An 11,423-nucleotide genomic window follows, 5' to 3' on the forward strand; every position below is an offset into this window, starting at 1 on the left:
AACTTTCTAATCGCAATATACAATTATGGTTTTCAATGTAGTATCATTCTATATATGTATATTATTCTTTATAAAATATAATAATAATATCATGGTTTCTAATGGAATTAACTTTTTAATAGCAATATATCAACATGTTTTCTAATATTATGTTTTGACTTTCTAAATGCAATATACAATTATGGTTTTCAATGAAATATATTGGTAGGGGATAGTCATGGTGGTTATTGCCTTGGTCACTAGCAAGCTTCATATATGCTTGGCCATCTATGGAGGTTTCTTGATTTTGGGTAATTAACTTAATCTCTTGACCTACCAGAGCTATATGATTCCTCAAACTCTTCAAATTGAAGCTCCTAATGTCACTACCATCGATTTTCACCGATCCTTTTAGGGGATCGTAAAACCTTTCAATTAATCCAATGATGGTCGATTTACCGGATCCGCTTTGTCCTACAAGTGCCATGCTTTTGCCAGCTTTATCCTTAAGCAAAAGTTCTTGAATATCATAACATCAAGACGAGCTAGGTAAACAAAGTCCACATTTCTCAGGCCCACACTTCCTTCTATCTTATCTGTTTTCTCACCCTTCTCATCGTCCAGGTTTATCTGGCTCTCTCTGTCCAGGATGCCAAAGATGGATTCGACTACATCAGAGCCTTTCGCGATGTCGATGCTCATACTTCCTGCTTCTCCCATCACTCTTTCATCGCTCTTCTAGTGCTCATCAGAATGAAGAAAATTTGGAAAAGAGGTTTGGAGGTGATTTGTCGTTTCGCTACAAGGTGTCCCCCATACCTTTAGTCTAGAGCGAAATTAGCTACAATGATGAATTGTGATGCTCCGAGGGCACATCCTACAAACAAAGATTGTTTGATACTGTCTCTACGAGGTCCACGGAAGAAGAACAATGCTTGCCAAAAGCCAGGGAAGAAGAAGAAGAACAACAACTGGTAGACCAAAGAAACGATTAACTCTGAGGCCAAGAGTGACATAAAAGAATGGGGAAAAGCAGTAAAAATATCTTCAAGAGTGACATAAAAGAATGGGAAAAAACAGTAAAAATATCTTGCCATGCCAAGAAGGCAACTCAACCGATATTTGGAAAAAGCAATCACACTTCAAATCAATAGTTGAAAGTGTCTCACCTGATTGAATGGAACAGGGTAAAAGTGTTGACGATTGTTGATGCATAGGAAGGCCTATCGACCTAAATATCATTATTTAAAAATAGAAATATCCATATTATTAATTAATATTAATATATCAATATTACATTCTTGTGATTATTAAATCCTTATTCTTTTACACTATATTAATAATAGTAATAATTATTATAATAGTTATTGTAATTATAATGAAATTATTAAATATTATCATTGTAACAATATTATCAATATTAATAATTATTATTATAATAGTACTATCATTATCAATATTATAATTTATTTTTAATAATAATAATCATTTTTAACCAAAAAAACAATATTTATGATAATCATTATTAATATTTTTTTTCTTAGGTTTATGTTATAATATTAATATTATTAACCAATAACAATATGGATAATAATTATTGATAGTTTTTAGAATTATTATTATTTTAAGAGCTTTAAGGGTTTCATAATTTTATTTTTATAATTAATAAATAACAATATTTATTAAGATATTTTATTATTTATTGCGTCAAGAGATACTCTCCAACCCAGTATGGTAGAGATTATGTAATGTCTTGTAAGCATTTTGACTTCATCAATATAAAATAAAATTAATGATTAATAATTAATAATTAAACTAGACTGAATCACCTTAACTCTGGATTTACCAAGCATCGAGAAGGATCAAACCTCTTGAGATACAAGCCTCTTTAGAGTGAAAAGATATTCGATCCCTCTTGGCGTTTGGTAGATCCAGAATTAAAATGGATCTAGGTTGGTTATTATTTATATTAATTATTATAAATTCTTCAATAACAACAATATCAACCAATATAGTTAATAATATTATTATATTATTATATTATATCAAACTTTTTCAAATTAGTTCTCATCATTTACTCTGGATTTTTTTTGTTTATTTTAATAATTTCTCCTAGCGTCTCCTAACATTTCCTTCTCGATAGTCTTCTTATAAATTGGTTAGATCTCCCCTCTTCACCTATGTTATTGCTTCTTGTCCTTGATGATTGGTGAAGTGTTTACCTAAAATATCAGACGTTTTGACTCTTATCACATAGTTTTCTAGAGGAATCACTTCTACACTATGTCTCACAACTACGGAAATATGCATTTGGGAATTTAAATGTAGTTAAAGTCATTAATTTGTTCGATATAGCTATGAAGTTTCATCCTCAATTTGTCATAATTGCATTTTTGCAATAGGCAACATCAAATTGAGTAGGAATTAGATATTGCATTTGAATTTCCATAGTGATTATTGAATCTATATGTCACAATTGTTATCATTTTTGAGAACTTATCATTAGCTATTCTTTGCTATGGGATATTATTGTAAATGCACCTATACGAGATAAGCAATAAATATGTGTAAACTTATGTAGAAAAGTGCATGTGCATTTTTAAATGATGATTAGTAACAACACCTTCATTTACGAAAATGAAAAGAAACCTAGATTTTTATTTAATATATAATAAGAAGGTGTGAGATTGTTAATCAAAGATAAGTCATAAATCAACTTGATTTTCCACCTTGAAAAATATGTTCTCTTGGGTTGGCAAGAGCGAGAGGGGTCATCCTTAACCCTGATGAGAAAAGAGAGACACAATTCGCTTAGGGATTGTGCATTTCAACAAAAAACCAGGTTGAATATTTGGCCCTCTAGAAAGAACTATAATTAGCCATTGCTATAGGTATAAAAAGATTGTTGGTTCTTGGAGTTTCAATGATTGTAATAAAGCAAGTCACCAAACTAATGCTAGGGGAGGAATTGTCAACACTGAAATACTCCAAAGGATAGCCTTGCCGCTGAGGAAATTTAAAGAAATAAATTTATATCATGTCTACAAGCAATTGAACTTAGAAGAAAACAAGCTAGTGAATAAAAGAGTAATCCTAAATCAAGGAGTAATGGAGTTGGATCAATCACGAAAGCTATTTACCCCATCACCATGAGAAGACTAAAGAAACATTTTGATTGAAAAAGATGGCCACTTTGATCACCAATATAGAGAGAAAAGTTACCGAAATTTTTTTGGAGGATCCACCAAAGCCAACACATCTCATGTTTGTGGCCTACTTCAAGGTAGGCATAAGAATTTATTTTTTCATGAAGTTTATACGTATAGCAATTGCATGGTTAATAATTTTAAAATTCGAAGGGCAAGCTAGTGTGCCAACTAGAGGAGAAGAGGACAAAATTGGAGGATGGCCGAGAAAGATCAATTTGATCCATTAATCACTTGGATAAAAGCCTTATGATTTCACACAATGGCTTTAAATGTGACTCAACTTAGATTATCTTGTGAATTTGATCCCCTAGAAGGAATGGATTTCCTTCACAGTGACTAGATATGGGAAGATATGATAATAAATCCCTCCAGCAGGCAAGGTCACTTCTATTGAAAAATGTAACTAGGTTTGGTCTTCACAATTGTATTTGATTCATAATAAATTTTACTTCTGAAAAAGAATGAAAATAATTTTTCTTATTATTATTACTTATTAAAGCATGGGTTTCATGCTTGGTTCATTATGTTTTAGGTCAAAGTCCCCATTGTGGACTTCTATGATTTATTCTAAGTCAATAGAGTCATTGTACATTCAAAGAGACCCTTCTTAGGCTTTTGAATCATGTAAAAAGAATTATTTTTAGTAAAAAAAGAATTATGTCACCTCCACACCAAGTTAGCCTCAAGAAGATCAATTCGGCCTCAAGAAATGCAATTCAACCTCATAAGAAGCCTATGTATTGAAGCAATTTGATTCATTTGGAGGAAAATCACTCACACAAGTTATATCTCCTAAAAGAAGCCATGAAAAAGTGTTAATTTTTGTAGTGGAAGGAGAATTGCAGGATCAAAGGTTTTGGGTTATCTCTCTCTCAAACGTGTAATTTTTTGGGCTACGACATCAAGGTCGAAGTTCTGTTACGACATCAAGAAGTTATGTTACGACATCAACAAGTTTTTTTACAGTGTCGAGGTTGAAGTACGACATCAAGATCAAAGTATGGCATCAAGGTAGAAGTGTTGCTTCAAGGTCGAAGAGCTAAGTGCTCCAAGGTCGTAGTTGTTTCATTAAGATCGAAGTTGCTAGGTTGAGGAATTTACAGGGCAAGTTCTTCAGACGGAACACCAAAGGACACCACTGACAAATAGATCACAGATAAATACACCAATATTCTTGATGTGGTTAAAACCCTCAAAGAGAGAAACAGTCCACGGCCTGAGCCAACACGGCCACCTCAGGAAATTTATTAATAAAAGAATGAAAATTTACATAAGCTTCTCTCATGAACGGTTACCCTACAAATGACCCTCCATGCTCTTTAAATAGAGATCATGGACCAATCGGGTGTGAAGCCACGGATCAAGTGTCGGTAATACCGAGGAGAGAATGAACCATCAGATCACTACATATCGTGACCGTTGAATTATAAGTTACAAAAGTACATAGTAAAGAAACATACTTTACCTAACTCTACACTAGACCAAGTTATACTTAACTATTTCCTATGTGTCGGAATATCCTAACTTGAAGATACTACAACATCGAAGTAATGTTGTTGCTACTGCTACATCTAGGTCGAATATTGTACTGAAAAGTGATCATTTGCTGAAAAAGGAAAGGGATGACTTAATGTGGAGTAAGTATGTGTATAAATCAAGGGTCTTGGATTATCTTAGGAAAACTATTGAAGGAAGAATTTTCCCCAAGACTGGGGATTTTCCCTCGATGTCCGCTTACATTTGGTGTCCTTGATCTTTGTGTTATTGTTTTGGTAATTGCTTGATGAACTAAGATAAAATAAGAACATAAAAAAATTAATAAGAACACAAGAATATCACAAGTAATTATGAAGTATAAGAAAATCTTTTTGCCTTTCAGATTTTTTAACATGGTTTCAGAGCTAAGGTGAAGAAGAAATAAAAATGCAAGTTGAAGAGATTCTATTGAAAGAAGACTAAGGAATCTCAAGAAGTTGAGAAAGGGATCATATAAGGAGACCTTTAAAGGAAGTAAGTTTACTACCTTCAAGGACAATATTGAACTTCATAAAGGGAGAGATCAAATTAGAAGGAGCATCAAATTACAGGTCATGGAAAAAGAGGATAGATCTAATTCTCGAAAAGAATAAAGTTTTGGATCTAGTCAAAGGAAAAGTAAAGAAGCCTACAAATGAATCAATTGAAGCAAAGAAAGCAAACTTTAGAGAAATAAATATTTTGGCCATGAGCCTAATAGTGGATGGAATGCATGCAATCAAGAAGGAGTCAAAATATCTCTAGTAATCAACAAGGAGAGTGAAGAAAATAAAATCGTGAATGACTATTCCACTCATCATAAGAAGAAAGCAACCTTCAAGAAGTCCAAAGGTCCAATGCTATAGTTGTCACTAGATGGGTCACTATGAAATGGATTGTCCTGAGTATCTAGGAAATAAAAGGAGGAACAGGGATCAAGCAAACTTTGCCAAAGAAGTTTCATGAAAGAACAAGATGGAAGGATACGAAGTCAAAGACCTATTTGTTAGGGACTTTATCCCTTATGTATCCCTCAAGTTTTGATTAAGAAGGAGCCCTCACCACTTTCCAAAGATACATATCTTATTCCTTGTATTATCTTTTATATTTGGTTTCCCTTATCTAAGTTTGTTTATATTAAATACTAATCACATTTCTATTTATATTTTTCCTTGTTTAAGAAAGGCTTACTGAATACTAAGGATTATGAAAGAAGGCCTCACAAGGCAAAGCATTGGGATTACAAGGTTTGTTACAAAACAAAGGTATGGCTTAGACCATAAGCTTTTTTCTCTTCATTATAAATGTATATTCATTCTTTTGGGTAATCTATTCTACATTACTAACATTGTTATGTCTAGCTCTCTTGAATCGTAAAGATACTTGATTGGGTGATTCACCATTAGAAAAATCTACCCTCCTCACATCTTTGATTATTCTTGTGGAACCCTAAATAGGTTCTCTGTAAAACCATAACTTAAGGGTAGGTTGATGATAATGTGTGAAGCCCTAGTCTACTTAGGGTTATTAATGAAGTCTAAAGAAAATAGTTGATTCTTTGATGATGTCATGTTTGGGGTTTTGGAATGGTTATGAAAACCCTAACTTGTTAGGGTTGAAAGGTGATATATGAGATCCCAAACCTTTGAAGTTTTGATAATTTAGGGTTTTCTATGTTATGTATTGAAACCATAGATCTTTAGAGTTGATGAGAAAAACCCTTATGACCTAGGAATGAATCCCTAGGTATATGTTTGTTTGTCTAATCAAGTTTGTTATATGTCTGACTTTAATGTGTTTGTGTCATTGGGTTTGCTTGACATATGTTGTTATGATATGCTTATACATGATGATGAAATCCTAGATATGCATATGTTCTAGCCTAATTATTGATGGTCATAAATCTTATGGTTTGGAACTAATCCCTAGTCAAAGTTTGATATTCTAGGATGATATTGTTTATGAATTGGAGGTTTTTGTAACTAAACCTTAGTAGAAGTTAAATTATCTAGTATATGATTTGACAAATCTGGGATTTATGAAAGGTTGATAAAAACCTGAAATTGTATTGTGATCAGTTTGATTGTTGAGAATTAGTAAAAAAAATCTAGGGTTTACATCAAACCCTAGTAGAATCTATTCATGTTGTTGAGTTGTGATTAGTTTTGATTATTGAATCTCGTGTATGAAATCTAGGGTTTCTATGAAATCCTAGTAGGAAGTCTAACACATGAATTCTAAAAGTTGTTAGATGCATTGCTATACTGGTCTCTAGGATTTTCTACATGTTATAAAAGAGTTTGTCATATCTTTGAAAGAAACATTGAAGCCCTATATATAATGAGATTGACATATTGAGTTGTTGATGTGATTTAGGGTTTATAGAAAAACTTGGGCAAGACATTGAAGTATAGAAGTAAAGTCTCTCAATTATGTTTATAAAGTCTAATTCTTCCATTATTGTATGATTTCGATGAAGTTAACTTCATGATTATATAGATTTGGTTGTACTTGCTATATAAGTTGTACAAGTACATAATCTTCAAGATGGTGAAGATGTTCATAAGTAAAGTTGATATGATAAGCATGATAAAGGAAGATATATGAATGTTGATGATCAACATGAGAAGGATGGAAGCCATGAAAGTTTCTTCAATGCCATAAGAAGAAGTTGATCTTCCTAAGTTAAGCGGAAGCCTGGTGTTATGTTCCTATACCAATAGGTGTCATAATTTATGATTGACTTAGTTTATCTCTGTAATATGTACATACCTTTGCTTTCTGCAAATGTTTTCCATATTTGTAAAAAATCAGAAAAAATTAAAAAATGTAAAGAGGGTATGTCCAAAAGAAAAATCAAAGGACAAAATAATGAAAAAAGGTCAAAAAAGATGAAAAATGAACCCCAAGAAAGAAAAAAAAGACCATGAAATTGTGCAAGCCAAAATGCCACTACCCATTTACTTTGATGTAGAATAAAAAGATTGTGTGCAGCGTGTTACCTTTGCCACAATCCGTGGATAGTCAAACAATGTAAACTTGGCTATTTCATGTTTTGAATTTCTTCTTTATAGATAGAGAATAAAATCTGACCAAACTGTTTAATCTTGGCAGAAAAGTAGATAGGTAGATTTAATAAAAGGAGCTCAACAGTTTAATCTGAGCCCTTGGATGTAATAAGGACAGACTTAGATAGATTTCCATTGTAAAAGAAAAGAAAGGTTTGATAAGGGTTTGCCAGTTCAAGTGCACCCCAATAAAAAGTAGAAAAAATGGTAGGATGTGTAGGTGGGTAAGCATATGAATGGTTGTATAATTATGTATGATGAATGATTAGTTAAAACTTATAACATTTACTTTCATCATCATAGTACTTTAAAAGTATGGATAATAAGGATACATTTACAAAGTCAGGTGACTAATCTCCTCATTCATTTTACCCCTTATTTTCACTAATTTCCCACAAATAACAATCAAAGTACCTAAAACCTTAAGTTAAAGGGGCTCAAAGCATTTCTCTGACTTCTGGAGGGACCGGACCCTCGGCCCAATAACTTATAGGTTCTGGGTACTAAAGCCCTTCATCAACATTCACCCCCTCCATAATTCATTCATTCTCCCTAAACAAAAAACCCCTTTTTCTAAGGTAAAATCACTATTTGCCTAAGAAAAGTAATTACCCCCATATTAAAAACCCACAAATGCACTTAAGCCTAAGTTATGATGTTCAAATGCGGAAATGTCAATATATTTCTAAAGCATTTTACTTAGTGCGTTTCCATTTCCATTTTCATATTAACATCTAATTTTATTTATGTATTTAAATCCCGAAATATACCCCTTTCCCATATATATTATTAAAATTCCATATGTTAATATCCCACCCCGATGGTTTGAAATATAAACCATAATAAAATAACTAGATGGATTAATTAATCAATCTGTGATTAATTAAGAGCCATAACCCTCCGTCGCGTTAAAAGGGATTAATTAATCAAATTGTCATTAATTAATAACCGTCCTCCAATCACATCGCCCCCGACATCATTAATCTCCTTAATATGCATTTATTATCCCGTCGGTGCCCTCCATTAATTCCCGATTAAATCCCTTCCCCGACCATCATACGATTTGACCTCTTCAGATCTAACGATCGATGCTCATATCGGGTGGCCCCCGATGCCAACCTTTATCCGCCCGATGTAAGCTGTTTTACTATTCATTCCGCTGCTACGTGTCGCCCGATGAATGGCATCGGGCGGACCTCTCCCAATACCGCCAAGCTCTCATAAGCAGTGCGATAGATTCCACTTACTGCCTCTATTTACCACCTCCACTAAACGACAAAACGTCACCTCCGCTAGTTGTCGCCAACTGTCGATTTCCATTATACCCGCCAAAACATTGACTTTGCAAATAAAACCAAAAATACTCATTATTTTTGTTTTACCAAGAAACAACCTTCTGTTCTCCATGCACAAGCAGAATACATTCAAACTGTCACCTTGCTTCCAACTGTCAACCTCCAGAAGCCGCTGAACTCCAGATTACCATTGCAGACCCTTGCGCTCTCTGCGAATAGTGCACCACTGCCATTTATCCCTTCATACAACCATAACCAGGTATTTACCCATTTTCAACAGAGAAACCTTATCTTTCATGCTAAACCTGAACTAAATTGTTGTAGAAATTAAGTAATTTAGTGAAATTAAGTTGTTCGACAGTCTTGAGACTCTCTGAGACGACCCATTTTTCCACAATTCCCTGAAATTCTTTGCCCTTGTCCTGGAATCCACAAGAACCAAGGATGGACGCCCCAGTCGCCTTAAATATCATGCCAATTACCACTCCCCACAGAGATATAGACCATCTTCCCCTGGCTGACAAAGATTTTTAGATAAAAGACCTCACCTTTGACGAAACCCCTCTGAAATTGTATCGCAGATACCGAGAAAATTATCTGAACCATGCAGATAAGATAGGCCTCTAGGAATCAAACCTGCCCAAATATCAATTCCCCAGTGTTCATGTCTTCCCGGAAATTATTCACTACTGTCATGCAAACTATGACCCCACCATGAGAGCTGTGATGTCTCCAGACCATAAAGTCTTGTTCACTATCACTCCTAAATCCATAAATGAAATGTTACAGTTACAACCTGGTCAAGATCTCACCCCCCTTACCATTGCTAATTTGCTTGAAAGATTCTCTAAGCTATCAAGTTCCAGAAGTACCCAAATCCTCCAGACTTTCATTATTGAAGAAAAGTACATGCCAAAAGACCCTCCTCCTTATGTGTCAATTTTCTTTTCTGAGCTGGGAAAAGATATTACAACAATGATATCATGCATTTTAGGTTTTACCACCAATGAATATGTAGATGAGATTGTTTTGGCCTACATGTCTATTTTTACCCCTGGTCAACCTCCTGTAGTCAAGTTTGATTATGAAAAATTCATAGCAAATAAAATGCATGATCAGTTTATGAGATTAGAAAATGAAAGAGTCTTCAAATATTCATCAGTCTTGTATCATTTGTATCTCTACTACCAAACTAATAAGTTTCCCTTCTTTGTCCAAAAACTTGATACTAAAGGGAATCCTAGATCTGTCATCTTCTAGACCTCTGTATTCCATAGGTCAAGTTCTTCTCACTATCCATACACTAATTTTATTGACTTATTTGTACATCCAATGACTACAATGTTATTAGGAAGTCCCCCTCCTAGAATCAATGCAGACATTAAGAGGGTTCTCCAGTTGTCCAAACAATACAAAGTATGGGATTGGTACTTGTACCAAAACCATACTAAAATCAGAATTTATGGGTGTGAGCTGCCTCCTTACAAATTACCTATCTATCTTCCCATGCGATTATTTGCTTTGGAGTACTACATGCAAATGATCAATTCTAATGAGATTCACTTTGTCAAAACCAAGAAGAAGGACCAACTAAGAATAAAATATCATCTAGGACCATATATTTGCAAAATGGAGAAGCAGGAAAGGAGGCAGATGAAATCCTCCAAAGATTAAGATTAAAACAGAGTTTCATCTGGGCCTATGACCCCCACAGCTTCATTTGTAACAGAAGGCAGAAACATAAGCTATCTCCTTATATCCACCATAGGATCCCAAAAATTGAACAATATGCCAATCAATCTGAATGAGTGGAAGGCACTTTGGTAGATCAAGATAGCACGCAAGTTGCAGTTGACAATGTATTGGTGGATTTAGAAAGAAGGCTTGATGAAGATTCATTTGTACAGGTGCCAGGAGAAACTTCATCACAAAGACATTCACAGGAACACAATGGACAGACTTCAAAGCAAGCAGGGCCATCAGGCCAATCAGAATCATCAAAACAACAACAACTGTCAGAACAACAAGAAGAATCCGAACAGCCTGAAATCTCAGAGGAGCTTGCTTGACCTAAACAAATCATGAGCAACCCTCCTGTTTTGCAGACTCCTCTCAATGAAGAAAGAAATCTTAAAAGAGACAGAGAAGAGGCCACTCCTTCCAGCAGGCCTATTGATCAAACCTTTGCTAAAAGGCAAAGGTTAAACCCCTATGCAGAAGAAGAGTATACTGAGGAGACCACAGGCAACACAGTGGCAGAAAAGACAGATAGTATGCAGACTATTCCAACTGGTGGGACACCATCTACTTCACATATACAGGCATTGGAAAGACAACAAAGCACAGAGGTGTCTTCT

Source organism: Pinus tabuliformis, chromosome 6 (assembly GCF_031772625.1).
Source record: "Pinus tabuliformis cultivar Carrire ecotype Pingquan chromosome 6, CPIR1, whole genome shotgun sequence".
NCBI lineage: Eukaryota > Viridiplantae > Streptophyta > Pinopsida > Pinales > Pinaceae > Pinus > Pinus tabuliformis.